Source organism: Scyliorhinus canicula, chromosome 7 (assembly GCF_902713615.1).
Source record: "Scyliorhinus canicula chromosome 7, sScyCan1.1, whole genome shotgun sequence".
NCBI classification, from domain to species: domain Eukaryota; kingdom Metazoa; phylum Chordata; class Chondrichthyes; order Carcharhiniformes; family Scyliorhinidae; genus Scyliorhinus; species Scyliorhinus canicula.
Window position 1 is genome coordinate 5,899,982 of NC_052152.1, and position 16,709 is coordinate 5,916,690.

A 16,709-nucleotide genomic window follows, 5' to 3' on the forward strand; every position below is an offset into this window, starting at 1 on the left:
ATTCCAACCCGCGCATGCGCGGATGACGTCATCGCGTATTTGCACGAAACCCGCACATGCGCAGGCCGGGATGCCCCTCAGCCGCCCCGCGAATGGATACTGCGGGGCGGCGGAAGGACAAATAGTGCGCGGGCATCGGGCCCGCTGCCCGCGATCGGTGCCCACCGATCTTGTACCCAGGAAGCCACTCAATTAAAAAGTAATTAGGGAGGGGTAACTCGGGGTTCAAGTGGGGCTATAATTGACCACGTCCTAGCCTACGGGGCTGTAACATTATTTATGTGCTCGGGTCTGGAATTTTTGGAACGGCACCAGGAAATCAGCCTAATGTTCTGAGAGCCAGGAGTTCATATCTCACCACGGAAGCTGGTGGAATTTAAATTCACTCAATAAATCTGGAATTTTAAAAAAAAATCTGGTGTAGCGAGGTAAGGCTCAAACTCAGGTGGGTGAACGAACAGATGCTTATGAACAGAACAATTGTGTACATTACAAAGCAAAAAAAAAGGTTTTAACCTGCAGGTGTGATTAATATCAGAAATGTTTATATATATTGTGTTGTGTCTGTTGCAGGAATGTTATCAAAAGAATTTAGGATGAGGTTTGCAGATTATATGTCTGCTAAAACTGTGAAGAGCTGGGGGAGGCGGTGATCTCACCCATTAGCACCCATACCGCAGCACGTAGCATTGTGGGGCAGCACAGTAGCATTGTGGATAGCACAATCGCTTCACAGCTCCAGAGTCACAGGTTCGATTCCGGCTTGGGTCACTATCTGTGTGGAGTCTGCACATCCTCCCTGTGTGAGCGTGGGTTTCCTCCGGGTCCTCCGGTTTCCTCCCACAGTCCAAAGATGTGCAGGTTAGGTGGATTGGCCATGATAAATTGCCCTTAGTGTCCAAAATTGCCCTTAGTGTTGGGTGGGGTTACTGGGTTATGGGGATAGGGTAGAGGTGTTAACCTTGGGTAGGGTGCTCTTTCTAGGAGCCGGTGCAGACTCGATGGGCCAAATGGCCTCCTTCTGCACTGTAAATTCTACGATTCTATGATTAGGTGGATTTGCATCTGTTTTTAGTTTCATTTTCAGCCCTGCCCTCTGTCTGTTATTTTGAGATTTCTGCTCTGGATTCCAAGGAAAGGAGATGCGTTTCTCAGACTGACTTCTGAAAGCTTCTCTCCCAAGGACTTTGTGGTTACATCTGCAAGATGCTGAGTGTTAACTTTATTAACAATTTGCATTTGACCCATGTGTGTGGATTTAGCTAAATTAAAATTTTAGAAGTAGCGGGGAAATTTGGGTCAAAGACCTTTCTTTATTTTTATTTTACCTTCAATTGAAGAACTGTTTTTTATTCCTCTCGATGTTAATGGGGTTAATCCTGTGTTACTAATAAAGTTTGTTTTGGGGCAGCACGGTGGCGCAGTGGGTGTCACTGCTGCCTCACGGCGCCGAGATCCCAGGTTCGATCCCGGCTCTGGGTCACTGTCCGTGTGGAGTTTGCACATTCTCCCCGTGTTTGCGTGGGTTTCGCCCCCACAACCCAAAGATGTGCAGGGTAGGCGGATTGGCAACGCTAAATTGCCCCTTAATTCGAAAAATGAATTGAGTACTCTAAATTTATTTTAAAAAACAAAATAAAATAATACAGTTTGTTTTAATATACAAGATCCCTGGTTGTCAGTGGGATCACTCCTGGAGCCAAGTATCCGTTCCTCACAGTTTACAAAATTGAAACATCTTTGGGGTCTGGTCTGATTGCCGGATATAAATTGTAATCTGGTCCAGGTACTGTTACAAAACTTGGGGATATCCTCTGAGGGCATGTTTGATGACGCCGGTGCAGAGGTCTGAGACTGATGCGGAGACCCGTTATAATGAGACCCATGTTGCCACCTGTGATGTCGTTGAGTGGTGCATTGGACTGCTGAAAATGCGTTTCCAATGCCTGGCCTGCTCTGGTCGTGCCCTGCAGTACCCCCTCCGCCAGAGGGTATCCCGCATTGAGCTGGCCTGCTGTATCCTCCAGAACCTGACATGCTGGAAGAGGAGGAGGTGGACCAAGGGGGGCTGGAGGACGCACTCGGGGAGGGGCCAGAGGATGGAGAACAGGTGGAGGCAAGCTTCTGACATGCCTGGAGGACCAGGGAAGCCCTCACCTTCTCCAGATTCTCAAAAGTCGAGGCAGTGTCAATCAGCTCAACTCACTGCCTCATTTCCCTTTTCTCCCCAATGCCTCCTTCCCCCTCTTCTTTCCCATTTCCCTCTTTCCTCAATCTCTCCTCCCCCGGTTACTCCCATTACATTTTCTGTAGGTACACCCACAGTGCTGTTAGGGTGGGAGTTCCAGAATTTTGACCCAGCAAGAGTGAAGGAATGGCGATAAAGTTCTGAGTTAGGATGGTGAGTGACTTGGAGGGAACGTCCAGATGGTGGGGGTTCCCATGTGTCTGCTGCCCTTGTCCTTTGAGATGGTAACGGTCAACCTTCACTTCAATTCCACCTTCAATTACAACCTTCAGCAATGAGATTTGAGCCAATTACTAATCCTATGTTTCAAATCACGACTTATCACAAGTTCCACCTCATCAAGCAATTGGTGTGAGAAACCATATCAAAGGCTATTAGAAAGTCCAGGATAGACAATACTTACTGATCTCCCTCATCCAGTACATTAGTGACCTCCTCATTTCGCCTTCTTCATTCAGCTGCTCCCATTTAACTTGGGTTTGCCACCATGATGGTTGATCACCCTCCTCCTGTCAGTCACCAATTCCTCTCCCAAACCTGTTACGTTTAAGACTCTCACCACCACAGTTTTCCATCTGGTCTTCGACCTTCCTCTTTGCCTTCTCCCTGACAGTCCCATCTCCATCACTCACCTCGTCGCCACAATTCCCCTCTCTCTGCAACAGATGACCAGACCATCTCAACCTCTTGTTGAATACTTTTCCTAATCTTCACTGACCCCCTGATGTGCTAGTTCTTGATTTTGACCTGTCTCGTTACTCTGTGCCTCCATCTCAGCCTTGTATATCATTTATATTCAGCTGTTATTCCTCTCAGCTTGATGTTGCCCAAGTTTCTGCACTAATAAAGCGACCTCTCCTCTTGCAAATTCTTTCCTTCAACTTCAGCAATACTTTTCAACCACACATTACTCCATTCCACTTCTTCCAATTACTCCAACCAGTGCTAGTTCATTGCTTAATTTCCATTTCTATGCTTCAGTCTTCTGTCACCGCTGACCCCAGATACTTAAATCTACCCATTCTCTCCAAGTCTTCACCCTGAATCTTTACACCTTCACTCTGATCCTCTTCCTCGGGCTCAAATTGGCGGCCCATACGTCGAGTCATTTCCACAGATAACCGTATCAAATTTGTTTGACAAAACTTATTTTCTCGGAAGATAAAAGCAAATCACTGCGGATGCTGGAATCTGAAACAAAAAACAGAAAATACTGGACAATCTCAGCAGGTCTGACAGCATCTGTGGAGAGAGAAAGGAGCGAACGTTTCAAGTCTGTGTGACCCTTTGCCAAAGCTGGAGAGAACTGGAAATAGGGTCAGATTTATACATGATGTGGAGATGCCGGCGTTGGACTGGGGTGAGCACAGTAAGAAGTCTTACAACACCAGGTTAAAGTCCAACAGGTTTGTTTCAAACACGAGCTTTCGGAGCACGGCTCCTTCTTCAGGTGAATGGAAAGGCTTGTTCCAGAAATGTTTATATAGACACAGTCAGAGATGCCCCGGAATGCGAGCACCTGCAGGCAATCAAATCATCAAAGATGCAGAGAGAGAGGTACTTGAGTGGGTTTTTGATCTGTAGTCCTTTCGGGATCTTGTCTGCTTTTTTGCATCTTTGTAGAAACTGAATGTCCGTGTCTATATGCGCGATCTTCCTGGAGATCCTCTCCACTTTGAGCCGGCAGTTTGCGGTGTCAATGGTAGCCATGATGTGGAGATGCCGGCGTTGGACTGGGGTGAGCACAGTAAGAAGTCTTACAACACCAGGTTAAAGTCCAACAGGTTTGTTTCAAACACGAGCTCGTGTTTGAAACAAACCTGTTGGACTTTAACCTGGTGTTGTAAGACTTCTTACAGATTTATACTGACGTGGGCAGGGTGTGTGGAGCGGTGGGGCTGGATAGAGGGCCAGCGATAGGTGGAGATTGACAAAGGTGTCGTAGAAAGACAAGGGGAATGTAAATGGAGGTGGCTGAGGCTAAGAAGGGAGCTGATAGTGGCACATAAAGAGATTAGAATGTGTGAATGAATTCTCAGAATTTGTTTTGAACTTCAAATGGTCCCTCACGAGGAGCATCCGTTCGGAAACTCTCCAGCGTCTTCCCAATAACGGAAATCAGGCTGGTAACCCGGGAGCTCCGTGGCTCTCATTTGTCCCATTTTTTGAGTTGAGGAACCATATGAACTCGTTTCCAGTCAAATGGAACTAACTACTGTTCCAATAATCTCTCTCTTCCTTCACTCATCGTGAATGCTGGACACATCAAATCTAATGGCATATCCACATGACTCCCCTTCGTGGCTCATTGGCGTATGTGAGAACCAGGAACAGATCACGAGGAAGGAAGACTTGCAATTCTGCAGCTCGGGACATCGCAAAGCTCTTCACAAGAAGCAAAGTCCTATTTGAAGTATGGTCATGGCTGTAATGTGGGAAATGCCACAGGAAACGTACACACAGCCAGATCCCTCAAGCAGGAATGATCTGTCTTCAGTGACGGTGATTGAGGGATAAGTATTGGCCAGGACAGCAGGAGAACTCTCCTGCACCTCTTCCAAAGAATGGCCCATGGGATCCTTGACAGATGGGGCCTCTGTGTAAAGTCTGAAGGAAGGCGCCTCCAGCAACATAGCACTGCGTTGGAGTGTTGGCCCGGATTACCAGCCGAATTCAGGGTCTCAACACGCTGTAGGTTGGGAGGAGCAAGGATTGCAACCAATGGTAAGCCTGGAGGAAGAGTTAGCCACTTGGTGGGCGTATATTCTTTCCTCAAAGCCCCTCTTGTGAGCGAAAGGTCTGGGGGTTATATTGGGGATGGAGAGAGCTTACAAACAAAGAGGGTAATGGACAAAATGCAGATTGATACCATTTCTATCAGCAGAGCACCGTGCTGTCAAATTGTCCCGCAATGTGTTTGAAGGGCAGTATCTCATCTGCTTTCTCATCCACGCCTGTAGTCAAACCCAGACCAAAGACAATCAATACTCATTTCTGTATCGAATAGGCATTGAACAAAAACAAAAATTCTGCTCCTGTGAAATTCATCTCTCAATCCTGGAGACAAATGAGATTTGAAATGATACAAGTGAACAATCACAACATATTCAGACAGGATTAAATATCTCGGCATGGAGGCTGGCGCTGGGAGGGCTGGGGGGGGGGGGTTGAAAAACTGGGAGGAAAAAGGAGAGGGAGAGAAAGAAAGAGAGGGAGGGAGAGAGAGTAAGGCACTGGAGCATGAAAGGAAAGACGAGAAAGCTAGAGAGAAAGAGCGAGATGGCACTAAAGATATCTTGTCCAGTTCTTTCTCAGCTTGACTCGAGTCACGTCCCACTATATCTTGACAGTGATTTGTTTGGACAGGATTTATAATACAATTTCAACCGAGAATTAACTCCAGACCTGGGTAACTATTAGCTCAAAAAGAGAAACAGAGAGAGAGAGAGCGACACAGACGGAGAGACAGAGAAGGAGAGATAAAGAGGGAGAGATAGAGAAGGAGAGATAGAGGCAGAAAGAGAGAGTGAAAGACTCAGGGACAGACAGAGAGGAAGAGATGGAGACAGAAAGAGAAAGAGAGTCAAGAATGAGAGAGAGAGTGAGAGACAGAGGCAGAGAGACAGACAGAGAGGGAGGGACAGAGAGGGAGAGACAGAGAAAGACAGACGAGTCTGAGAATGAGAGAAAGAGATGAAGAAAGAGACAGACAAGATACAGAAACGGAGAGACTGAGAGTCAGAATGAGAGAGACAGAGGAGGAGGCAGAGAGAGATTGAGAAAGGGAGATGGAGAAAGACAGAGGAAGAAAGAGATAAAGAGAGTGAGAGATTGGGCGGCACGGTAGCACAGTGGTTAGCACAGTTGTTTCACAATGCCAAGGTCCCAGGTTCGATTTGTGGCTTGGGTCACTGTCTGTGCGGAGTCTGTACGTTCACTCCGTGTGTGCGTGGGTTTCCTCCGGGTGCTCCCATTTCCTCCCACAATCCAAAGATGTGCAGGTTGGGTGGATTGGCCATGATAAATTGCCCTTTAGTGTCCAAAAAGGTCAGGTGGAGATACTGGGTTACGGGGATAGGGGTGGAGGTGTGGGCTTTCCAAGGGCCGATGCAGACTCGATGGGCCGAATGGCTTCCTGTAAATTCTATGATTATATGAGTGAGAGGGGAAGAGGAAGAGATAGAGAGGTATGGACTGGGAGACAGAGATGGGGAGAGAGATGCTGAGAATCAGAGCAAAAGAGAGAGATGGGCCTGATGGTATTCCGGATGTTTTGGCAACTTGAAAATTGTATGAAGAAGGAAGTGCCATGCACTTGAGAAATTTAATTTCATTTTTGAAGGGAAATGTAAGTAGTCAGCAAGTTGCTGCTGCAGAACCATCCCAGCGCTGCACTCCTCATCAATTAACAAGGCGGCTTTAAAACACGCACAACATCCCAAGCAATAAAATCATGGACAAATATATTTACACAGTGTGTAGCTGTCAAGGAGTTTTGCATTGAAGACGGCAGCAATGTGATTAACTCTAAAATAGCCTCTGAAATGGCCGAGCAGGTCTCTCAGTTGCATTGAACCGCTACAAATAGAACAATGGCAACGACAACGGCAAACTCAGCCCTGTCGACCCTGCAAAGCCCTCCTCACTACCATCTGGGAGTTGTGCCAAACATTGAGAGAGCTGTCTCACAGACTAGTCAAGCAGCAGGCTGATAAATCCAGACTCCTAGAATTATCCGTTACAGATAATGTTCGAGACACCATCATCACCATTCCTGGGAATGTCCTGTCTCACCAGCAGGACAGAGCCAGCAGAGGCAGTGGCACAGTGGCGCACGGTCAGGAGGGAGTTGCCCAGGGATTCGTTAACGTCGGCTCTGGGCCCCATGAAGTCTTGTGGCATCAGGTCAAACATGGGCAAGGAAGCCTCCTGCTGATTACTAAGTAGATCATAGAATTTACAGTGCAGAAGGAGGCCATTCGGCCCATCGAGACTGCACCGGCTCTTGGAAAGAGCACCCTACCCAAGGTTAACACCTCCACCCTATCCCCATAACCCAGTAACCCCACCCAACACTAAAGGCAACTTTGGACACTAAGGGCAATTTATCATGCCCAATCCACCTAACCTGTACATCTTTGGACTGTGGGAGGAAACCCACGCATACACGGGGAGGATGTGCAGACTCCGCACAGACAGTGACCCAAGCCGGAATCGAACCTTGGACCCTGGAACTGTGAAACAATTGTGCTATCCACAATGCTACCGTGCTGCCCCTAAAATTGAATTCAAATGTCTCCATCTGCTGCGGTAGGATTTGAACCCAGATCCCCAGAGAATTACCCTGAATCGCTAGCCCAGTGATAATATCATTACGCTACTGCCTCCCCAAGTACTCACCTCTCTGCCCCACCAGCCAATGTTGCAGAAAATTGGCCAGGTATGTCCTGTACATCAAAAACAGGTCAAACCCAACCCTCCATTCCCCCTCACCTGATGACTCAGTACTCCTCCATGTTGAACATCACTTGGAGGAAACACTTAGGGTGGCAAGGGCACAAACTGTACTCTGGGTGGGAGACGTCAATGTCCATCACCAAGAACGGCTCAGAGGTATCACCACAGCCCGAGCTGGCCGGGTCCTAAAGGACAATAGCTGCCAGACTGGGACTACAGCAGGTGGTGAGGGAACCAACAAGAGGGAAAAGCATAAAAGACCATATCCTCACCAACCTGCCTGCTGCAGGTGCATCTGTCCATGACGGAATTGATAGAAGTGATCACTACACAGTCCCTGTGGAGATGAAGTCCCATCTTCACATTGAGGATATCCTCCATCGTGTTGTTGCTTTTGCTGGTAGCGCTGGTTCCTTCTGTTCAGAGAAGCCACTCCTGTACCATGTTATGCTTCTTGAAAGAATGCTCGAAGTCGTCTTTAAGTTAAAGGATGGTTTATTGTGCTCCACAATAAGCTACAGAATTGCACTTGAGAATATACTGCTCTTCAATGTTCTGCAACTAGGCCCAAAAGACTTGCAGCCCTGAGCTCAACTTCCATGTCCTGCCTCCTTAACCCTCCGGTCCAAGTGGGCGAGGGCGGGCCTTCGGCGTCACTCTTATATGTCCCCGCGCTGCCCCCTGGTGGTACTTCCATTTCCCATCAGCCCCTTCTGTACACACACAGGCGAGGATCACTACAGTGTTGTGTGGCACTACCACAGTGCTAAGTGGGATAGATTTTGAACAGGTCAAGCAGCTCAAAACTAGGCATACATGAGGCGCTGTGGGCCATCAGCAGCAGCAGAATTGTATTCAACCAGAATCTGTAACCTCATGTCCCGGCATATCCCCCACTCTACCATTACCACCCAGCCAGGGGATCAACCCTGGTTCGATGAAGAGTGCAGGAGTGCATGCCAGGAGCAACACCAGGCAGACTGAAAATAAGGTGTTAACCTGATGAAGCTACAACACAGGACTACTTGTGTGCTAAACAACATAAGCAGCAAGAAATTGACAGAGCTAAGAGATTCCACAACAAACTCATCAGATCTAAGCTTTGCAGTCCTGTCACATCCAGCCGTGAATAGTGGTGGGCAATTAAACAACTCACTGGAGGAGGAGGCTCCACAAATATCCCCATCCTCAATGATGGAGGAGCCCAGCACATGTGTGTAAAAGACAAGGCTGAGGCATTCGCAACAATCTTCAGCCAGAAGTGCCGAGTGGATGATCCATCTCGGTCTCCTCCAGAGGTCCCCAGCATCACAGATGTCAGTCTTCAGCCAATTTGATTATCTCCACGTGATATTAAGAAACAGCTGAAGGCAGTGGATACTGTAAATGCTAAAGGTCCTGACAATAGTACTGAAGACTTGTGCTCCAGAATTTGCTGCACCCCTAGCCAAGCTGTTCCAGTACAGTTACAACAATGGCATCTACCCGGTAATGTGGAAAATTGCTCAGATATGTCGTGTACACAAGAAATAGGACAAATCCAACCCAGCCAATTGCCACCCTATCAGTCTACTCTCTATCATCAGCAAAATGATTGAAGGGGCCATCAACAGTTCTATCAAGCGGCACTTACTCAGCAATAATCTGCTCACTGGCGTCAGTTTGAGTTCCACCAGGATCACCCACCTCCTCATCTCATTACAGCCTTGGTTCAAACATGGGCAAGGGAGCTGACTGCCAGAGGTGAGGTGAGAGTGACTGCCCTCGTCATCAAGGCAGCATTTGACCGAGTTTGGCATCAAGGAGCCCCGGCTAAACTGGAGACAATGAGAATCAGGGGGAAAACTATCCGCTGGTTGGAGCCATTCCCGGCACAAAGGAAGATGGTTGTGGTGGTTGGAGGTCAATCAGCTCAGCTCCAGGACATCACTGCAGGAGTTCCTCAGGGTCTTAGGTCCAACCAGCTTCAGCTACTTCATCAATACCCTTCCTTCCACCAGAAGGTCAGGAGTGATGATGTTCTCTGATGACTTTAGAATGTTCAGCATCATTTCAGGCTTCGGAGATACTGAAGTAGCCCTTGTCCAAATGTAGCAAACCTGCACAATATCCACGCTTGGGCTGACAAGTGGCAAGTTACATTTGCACCACACAAGTGCCAGGCAATCACCATCTCCATCAAGAGAGAATCTAATCCCCCACTGAATCCCACACTATCAACATGGGGCTACCATTAACCAGAAACTGAACTGGATTAGCCATATTATTACTGTGGCTACAAGAGCAGATCAAAGGATAGGAATCAAAGACGAGCTGTTCTTTTACTGTCGCTGGGGAAACATCCTGGAACTCCCTCCCTAACAGCACAGTGGGTGTACCTACACCTCAGGGACTGCAGCGGTTCTAGAAGGCAACTCACCACCACCTTCTGAAGGGTAACTAGGGATGGGCAATAAATGATGTCCTAACCAGCGATACCCACATCCTGTAAATGATCATGGAATCATAGAGCATGGGAAGCCATTTGGCCCATTGTACCTGTGACAGCTCTTTGAAAGAACATAGAATATAGAACATACTGCAGAAGGAGGCCATTCAGCCCATCGAGTCTGCACCGACCCACAGTAACCCCTCACTTCCATTCTATCCCCGTAACCCAATAACTCCTCCTAACCGTTTTGGACACTAAGAGCAATTTATCATGGCCAATCCATCTAACCTGCACATCTTTGGACTGGGGAGGAAACCGGAGCACCCGGAGGAAACCCACGCAGACACGGGGAGAACGTGCAGACTCCGCACAGACAGTGACCCAGCCGGGAATCGAACCTGGGACCCTGGCACTGTGAAGTCACAGTGCTAATCACTTGTGCTACCATGCTGTCAATTGACTCCATTCTCTTTCCCCACAGCCCTCAGCATGTTGTTTAAGTATTTGTGCAATATCTTTTGAAAAGTTATTACTGAAACTACTTCCACTGCTCTAAAAGGCAGCATATTCCAGATCCCTCCAACTCGCTGTGCAAAGTTACTTTTCGTCATTTCCCCTTCAGTTTATTTGCTAATCACGTTAATTCCGTGTCCTCTGGTCACTGACTCTCCATCCAGTCCAAACCATTTCTCCTTGTTTACTTTACAAAAACACCACATTTAAAACACCTCCATTTCCAGGAGTTTGGACCAGTGACAGTGAAGGAACAGAGATATTGGCCGGGATTCTCCCCTACCCGGCGGGGCGGGGGGTCCCGGCGTAGCGGAATGGCGCCAACCACTCCGGCGTCGGGCCTCCCCAAAGGTTCGGAATTCTCCGCACCTTTAGGGGCTAGGCCCACGCCGGAGTGGTTTCCGCTTCGCCTGCCGGCGGCAAAACCGGTGCCAATGGCCTTTGGCGCCCGCCACCCGGCGTCGGGGCTGGCCGAAAGGCCTTTGCCGGTCCGCGCATGCGCCGGTGCGTCAGCGGCCGCTGACGTCACCACCGATGCATGTGCAGTAGGGGGGTGTCTCTTCCGCCTCCGCCATGGTGGAGGCCGTGGTGGTGGCAGAAGAAAAAGAGTGCCCACACGGCACTGGCCCGCCCGCCGATCGGTGGGCCGTGACCGCGGGCCAGACCACCGTGGGGGCACCCCCCGGGGTCCAATCGCCCTGCACCCCCCCAGGACCCCGGGTGCCCGCTTGTGCCGCCAATCCCGCCGGCAACAGAGGTAGTTCAAACCACGGCGGCGGGAGAGGCCTCTCAGCGGCAGGACTTCAGCCCATCGCAGGCCGGAGAATCACCGCAGGAGGCACGGCGGTCGGTGGGGCGTGATTCCTGCTCCCGCCGATTCCCGGGTGGCGGAGAATTCCGGCCACGGTGGGGGCAGGATTTACCCCGGTGACGGGCGATTCCCTGCGGGGGGTCGGAGAATTCCGCCCATGTTTCCAAGTCAGGATAATGTGCAGCTTGGAGGGGGACCTCCAGGTGGTGGGGATCCCAGGTATCAGCTGCCTTTGTCCTTGGGGGTGGTTTAGCACAGGGCTAAAGAGCTGGCTTTTAAAGCAGACCAGGGCATGAAGCAGCACGGTTCAATTCCCCTACCAGCCTCCCCGAACAGGCGCCGGAATGTGGCGACTAGGGGCTTTTCACAGTAACTTCATTTGAAGCCTACTTGTGACAATAAGCGATTTTCATCTCATTTCATATTCAATTCATTTAATTCATTTCGTGCTGGTAGAGCTCGTGGGTTTGGAAGGTGCTGGCACTTCTCGCCCAGTCTTGAGGGAGTGTCACTGATAGGTGTATCCTCTTTTGGATGAAACTTTAATCAAGGTGCCATCCACCCTGTAGCTACATGTAACAGATTCCAGGACACCATTCTGATAAAGAGTAGGGCAATTCTCTTTAGTACCCTCAACCAACATTTATTCATTGACCATGCGGTAACACAGATGGCCTGATCAGTGTCACGACGTGATTTGCGGGATCTTGCTGTGCGTCGATTGCCTGCGTCAGCATCAGGCAAACTGCGGGTATGGGACAGGGTGCGATCAGCTTCAGCAACGCACTGCTGGGAGCAGTCAGCAAATTCTCGGAGCTAGGGTGACAGCAACCTGTCTCTTTACAAAGTTCTGAGGCTGCAGTCCCATCATTGTTTTTAATTCTTTCACGGGCTCTGGGTGTCGCAGGGCCAGCATTTGCTGCCCATCCCTAATTGCCCTTGAACTGTGTGGCTTGCTCAGCCATTTCGGAGGAGCAGTTAAGAGGCCACCGCATTGCTGTGGGTCTGGAGTCACATGTAGGCCAGACCAGGTAAGGACGGCAGATTTCCTTCCCTAAAGGACATGAGTGAACCTGGTGGGTTTATACAACCATTGATGATCGTTTCATGGTCATCATTACTGAGACTACCTTTATATTGAGGCCAAAAAAGGTTTTCAGGAAGCAGTTAAATATAGCACTTCGGGCGAAGGGAATCAAAGTGTACGGGGGAATATTGGATTTGGCTATTATGTTGGATGATCAGCCATGTCATGGTGAATGGCAGAGCAGGCTCGATGAGCTGAATGGCCTCCTCCTGCTCTTATTTTTATATTGCAGGTTTATTGAGTGAATTTAAATGACACCAGTTGCCACAGTGGGATTTGAACCTGTTCCCCCAGAGCAATAGCGTGGGCCTCTGGAATGCTGTCTCATGACGTCACCACTGAGCTGCTATCTCTCCAACATCTCGGGCAGATGGTAGGATGCCAATCAATATTTGTGCAATGACCGTCTCCAACAAGAGAGGATCTAACCATCTCCTCTTCACATTCAATCGCATTACCATCACTGAATCCTCCAGAATCAATATCCTGGGGGTTACCAGAAACTAAACTGGACGACTGTGGCTACTTGGAGTACATCATTGGCTCGGAATCCTGGAGCGAGTAACTCACCTCCTGATTCTCCAAAGCCTGCCCACCATCTACAAGTCAGGAACGCGATGAAATACTCTCCACTTGCCTGGATGAGGGCAGCTCTGTAACAGCCAAGAAACGCTACATCACCCGGCGATAAAGGACACTTGATTGGCACCCCATCCACAAACATTCATCCCCTCCACTACCAAGGCACAGTAGCACCCGTGTTTGCCATCTGCATGGCACATTGTGGGCACTCACCAAGGTTCCTTCAACCACACTGATGTACCATCAATTGAACGCGAGACGAGTTGCTGAACAAAAGTATGGCTTTAATCAGCTAGATGTTAGCCCTGCGGTCGATTACAGTAGAAGGACGACCGCCGGGAGTGGTGGGTATTTATACTCCACCCTGGAGGCGGGGTTAACTCAGCCTCTCGACCAAGCGGGGAGCCGTCACATGACTCGTCTCAACCAACCGGTCGAGAGGCACATGACTGACCAGGGCCAATGGTAAGCCGGTGTTCTGCACCAATGGCAGGCAGCTATGCTAATCATACCACCACACACACCTTCCAAACCTTTACACCCCAGAAGGACAAGGTAGCAGACACCTGGGAACTCTGCCACTTGTACGTTTCTCTCCAAGTCACTCACCACCCTGACTCGGAAACACAGCAGCCGTTCCTTCACTGTCGCTGGCTCAATATCCTTTAACACCATCCCTAACAGTACTGTGGGTGTACCTACACCCCAGGGACTGCAGCTGAAGGCAGCTCACCACCATCTTAAATGTGCAGGGTTAATAATAATAATCTTTATTGTCACAAGTCGGCTTACATTAACACTGCAATGAAGTTACTGTGAGAAGCCCCTAGTTGCCACATTCCGGCGCCTGTTCGGGTACACAGAGGGAGAATTCAGAATGTCCAATTCACCTAACAAGCACATCTTTCGGGACGTGTGGGAGGAAACCGGGGCACCCGGAGGAAACCCACGCAGGCACGGGGAGAACGTGCAGACTCCGCACAGTGACCCAAGCTGGGAATCGAACCTGGGACCATGGTGCTGTGAAGCAACAGCGCTAACTACTGTGCTGACGTCCTGCCCTGCGGGGGAAAGGCAGGGAAATGGCACTAAGCCATAATGCTGGTTTGGAGGGCTGGTGCAGATAGGATGGGCCGAATGGCCTCCCGCTGCGCCGTTAGAATTCTGTGATGTTCAAGGACAGCTGTGGGGGGGGGGGGGGGCAGTAACTGCTGGACCAGCCCCCATACTGTGCACACATGGTTCCTCAGGGGCAAACTGAGAGGAGGCTTCTTCAGGGGGTGGGGGAGGGAGGGGGGTTTCTGGGTGGTGCAGAGGGAGTTTCTGGGTGGTGCAGAGGGTGGGGGGGAGGGAGGGGGGAGTTTCAGGGTGGTACAGGGGGTGGGGGGGGGAGGGAGGGGGCAGTTTCTGGGTGGTGCAGGGGGTGGGGGAGGGAGGGGGGAGTTTCTGGATGGTGCAGAGGGTGGGAGAGGGGTGTTTCTGGGTGGTGCAGAGAGTAGGAGAGGGTGGGGGAGGGAGGGGGGGTTTCTGGGTGGTGCAGGGGGTGGGAGAGGGTGGGAGAGGGAGGGAGAGGGAGAGGGAGGGGGGAGTTTCTCGGTGGTGCAGGGGGTGGGGGAGGGAGGGGAGTTTCTGGGTGGTGCAGGGGGTGGGAGAGGGAGGGAGGGGGAGTTTCTGGGTGGTGCAGGGGGTGTGAGAGGGAGGGGGAATTTCTGGGTGGTGCAGAGGGAGGGGTGGATTTCTGGGTGGTGTAGGGGACGGGGAGGGAGGGGGGAGTTTCTGGGTGGTGTAGGGGGTGGGAGAGGGTGGGAGGGGGAGTTTCTGGGTGGTGTAGGCGGTGGGGGAGGGAGGGGGAGTTTCTGGGTGGTGCAGGGGGTGGGAGACGGAGGGAGGGGGAGTTTCTGGGTGGTGCAGGGGGTGGGAGAGGGAGGGGGAATTTCTGGGTGGTGCAGAGGGAGGGGTGAGGTTCTGGGTGGTGTAGGGGGTGGGGGAGGGAGGGTGGAGTTTCTGGTGGTGTAGGGGGTGGGAGAGGGTGGAAGGGAGAGTTTCTGGGTGGTGCAGGGGGTGGGAGAGGGTGGGAGGGGGAGTTTCTGGGTGGTGCAGGGGTGGGGGAGGGAGGGGGAGTTTCTGGGTGGTGCAGAGGGTGGGGGAGTTTCTGGGTGGTGCAGGGGGTGGGAGAGGGAGGGAGGGGGAGTTTCTGGGTGGTGTAGGGGGTGGGGAGGGAGGGGGAGTTTCTGGGTGGTGCAGGCAGTTGGAGAGGGTGTTTCTGGGTGGTGCAGGGGGTGGGGGAGGGAAGCGGAAGTTTCTGGGTGGTGCAGGGGGTGGGGGAGGGAGGGGGAGTTTCTGGGTGGTGCAGAGGGTGGGGGAGGGGGAGTTTCTGGGTGGTGCACGGAGTGGGGAGGGAGGGAGGGAGGGGGAGTTTCTGGGTGGTGCAAGGGGTGGGGGAGGGGGGCTTTCTGGGTGGTGCAGAGGGTGGGGAGGGAGGGGGGAGTTTCTGGGTGGTGCAGAGGGTGGGGGAGGGAGGGGGAGTTTCTGAGTGGTGCAGGGGGTGGGGGAGGGTGCGGGAGTTTCTGGGTGGTGCAGAGGGTGGGGGTGGGAGGGGGGAGTTTCTGGGTGGTGCAGGAGGGAGGGGGGATTTTCTGGGTGGTGCAGGGGGTGGGGGAGGGAGGGGGGAGTTTCTGGGTGGTGCAGAGGGTGGGGGAGGGGAAGTTTCTGGGTGGTGCAGAGGGTGGGGGAGGGTGGGGGAGTTTCTGGGTGGTGCAGAGGGTGGGGGAGTTTCTGGGTGGTGCAGGGGGTGGGGGAGGGAGGGGGAGTTTCTGGGTGGTGCAGGGGGTGGGGGAGGGTGGGAGGGGGAGTTTCTGGGTGGTGCAGGGGGTGGGGGAGGGAAGCGGGAGTTTCTGGGTGGTGCAGCGCTGAGATTGGGACAGGGTGTCTCTAGGACCCTGCAGGCTCCCTGAGCAGCAGTGCGCAGTCTGTGGGCAGCAGAGAGGGGCGAGCTGTCAGCCTCTGTGCTGCATTGCCTGCGAGCTGCTGTGTGTCTGAGCAGCCTGGGCATTGCCACTCCGGAGGGGAGACTGAGGGCTGCATCCCCCCCCCCCCCCCCCCCCCCCCCAGTCTCAATGCCAGCCCCTCCACCCTTCCCCTCTCCAGCCCTCTCTGCAGTAGCAGCTTGCTCACAAAGTGCAGAATCTCCAGGTGCTGCCTTTATCAGAAAAAGTTGCAAAGCGGAGATTTAAGCAGCCACTCCAAACCCAGCCCGCTGCCTGCAATGGGCCAGGCACCAATTGTCTGAACTAACGCCGATTTGGTAAGTGCACACTCTGTATGTTTTTTTATTGCGGGGGGAGGTGGGGGGGGGGGGGGGGGCAGTCAGTTGGGGGCATGTTCCTGTGCAAAGTACTGGTGAGTGTGTGTGTGAGTGTATGACTGTGTGTCTGTGTGTCTGCGTGTGTGTGTATGACTGTGTAAGTGTGAGTGTGTGTGACTATGTGTGTGTGTGAGTGTGTGTATGACTGTGTAAGTGTGAGTGTGTGTGACTATGTGTGTGTGAGTGAGTGTGTGTGTGTGTGTATGACTGTGTAAG

At 51.6% G+C, this 16,709-nt stretch overlaps 1 protein-coding gene across 1 annotated transcript in view; it reads left to right on the forward strand.

The window, feature by feature from the left end:
* Positions 1-16,247: 16,247 nt before the first annotated feature.
* Positions 16,248-16,709, forward strand: part of robo1 (roundabout, axon guidance receptor, homolog 1 (Drosophila)) — a 738,067-nt gene continuing 737,605 nt past the window's right edge. The window contains 1 exon segment of the mRNA XM_038801251.1: positions 16,248-16,433. The gene's annotated coding sequence lies outside the window, so the exon portion shown is untranslated.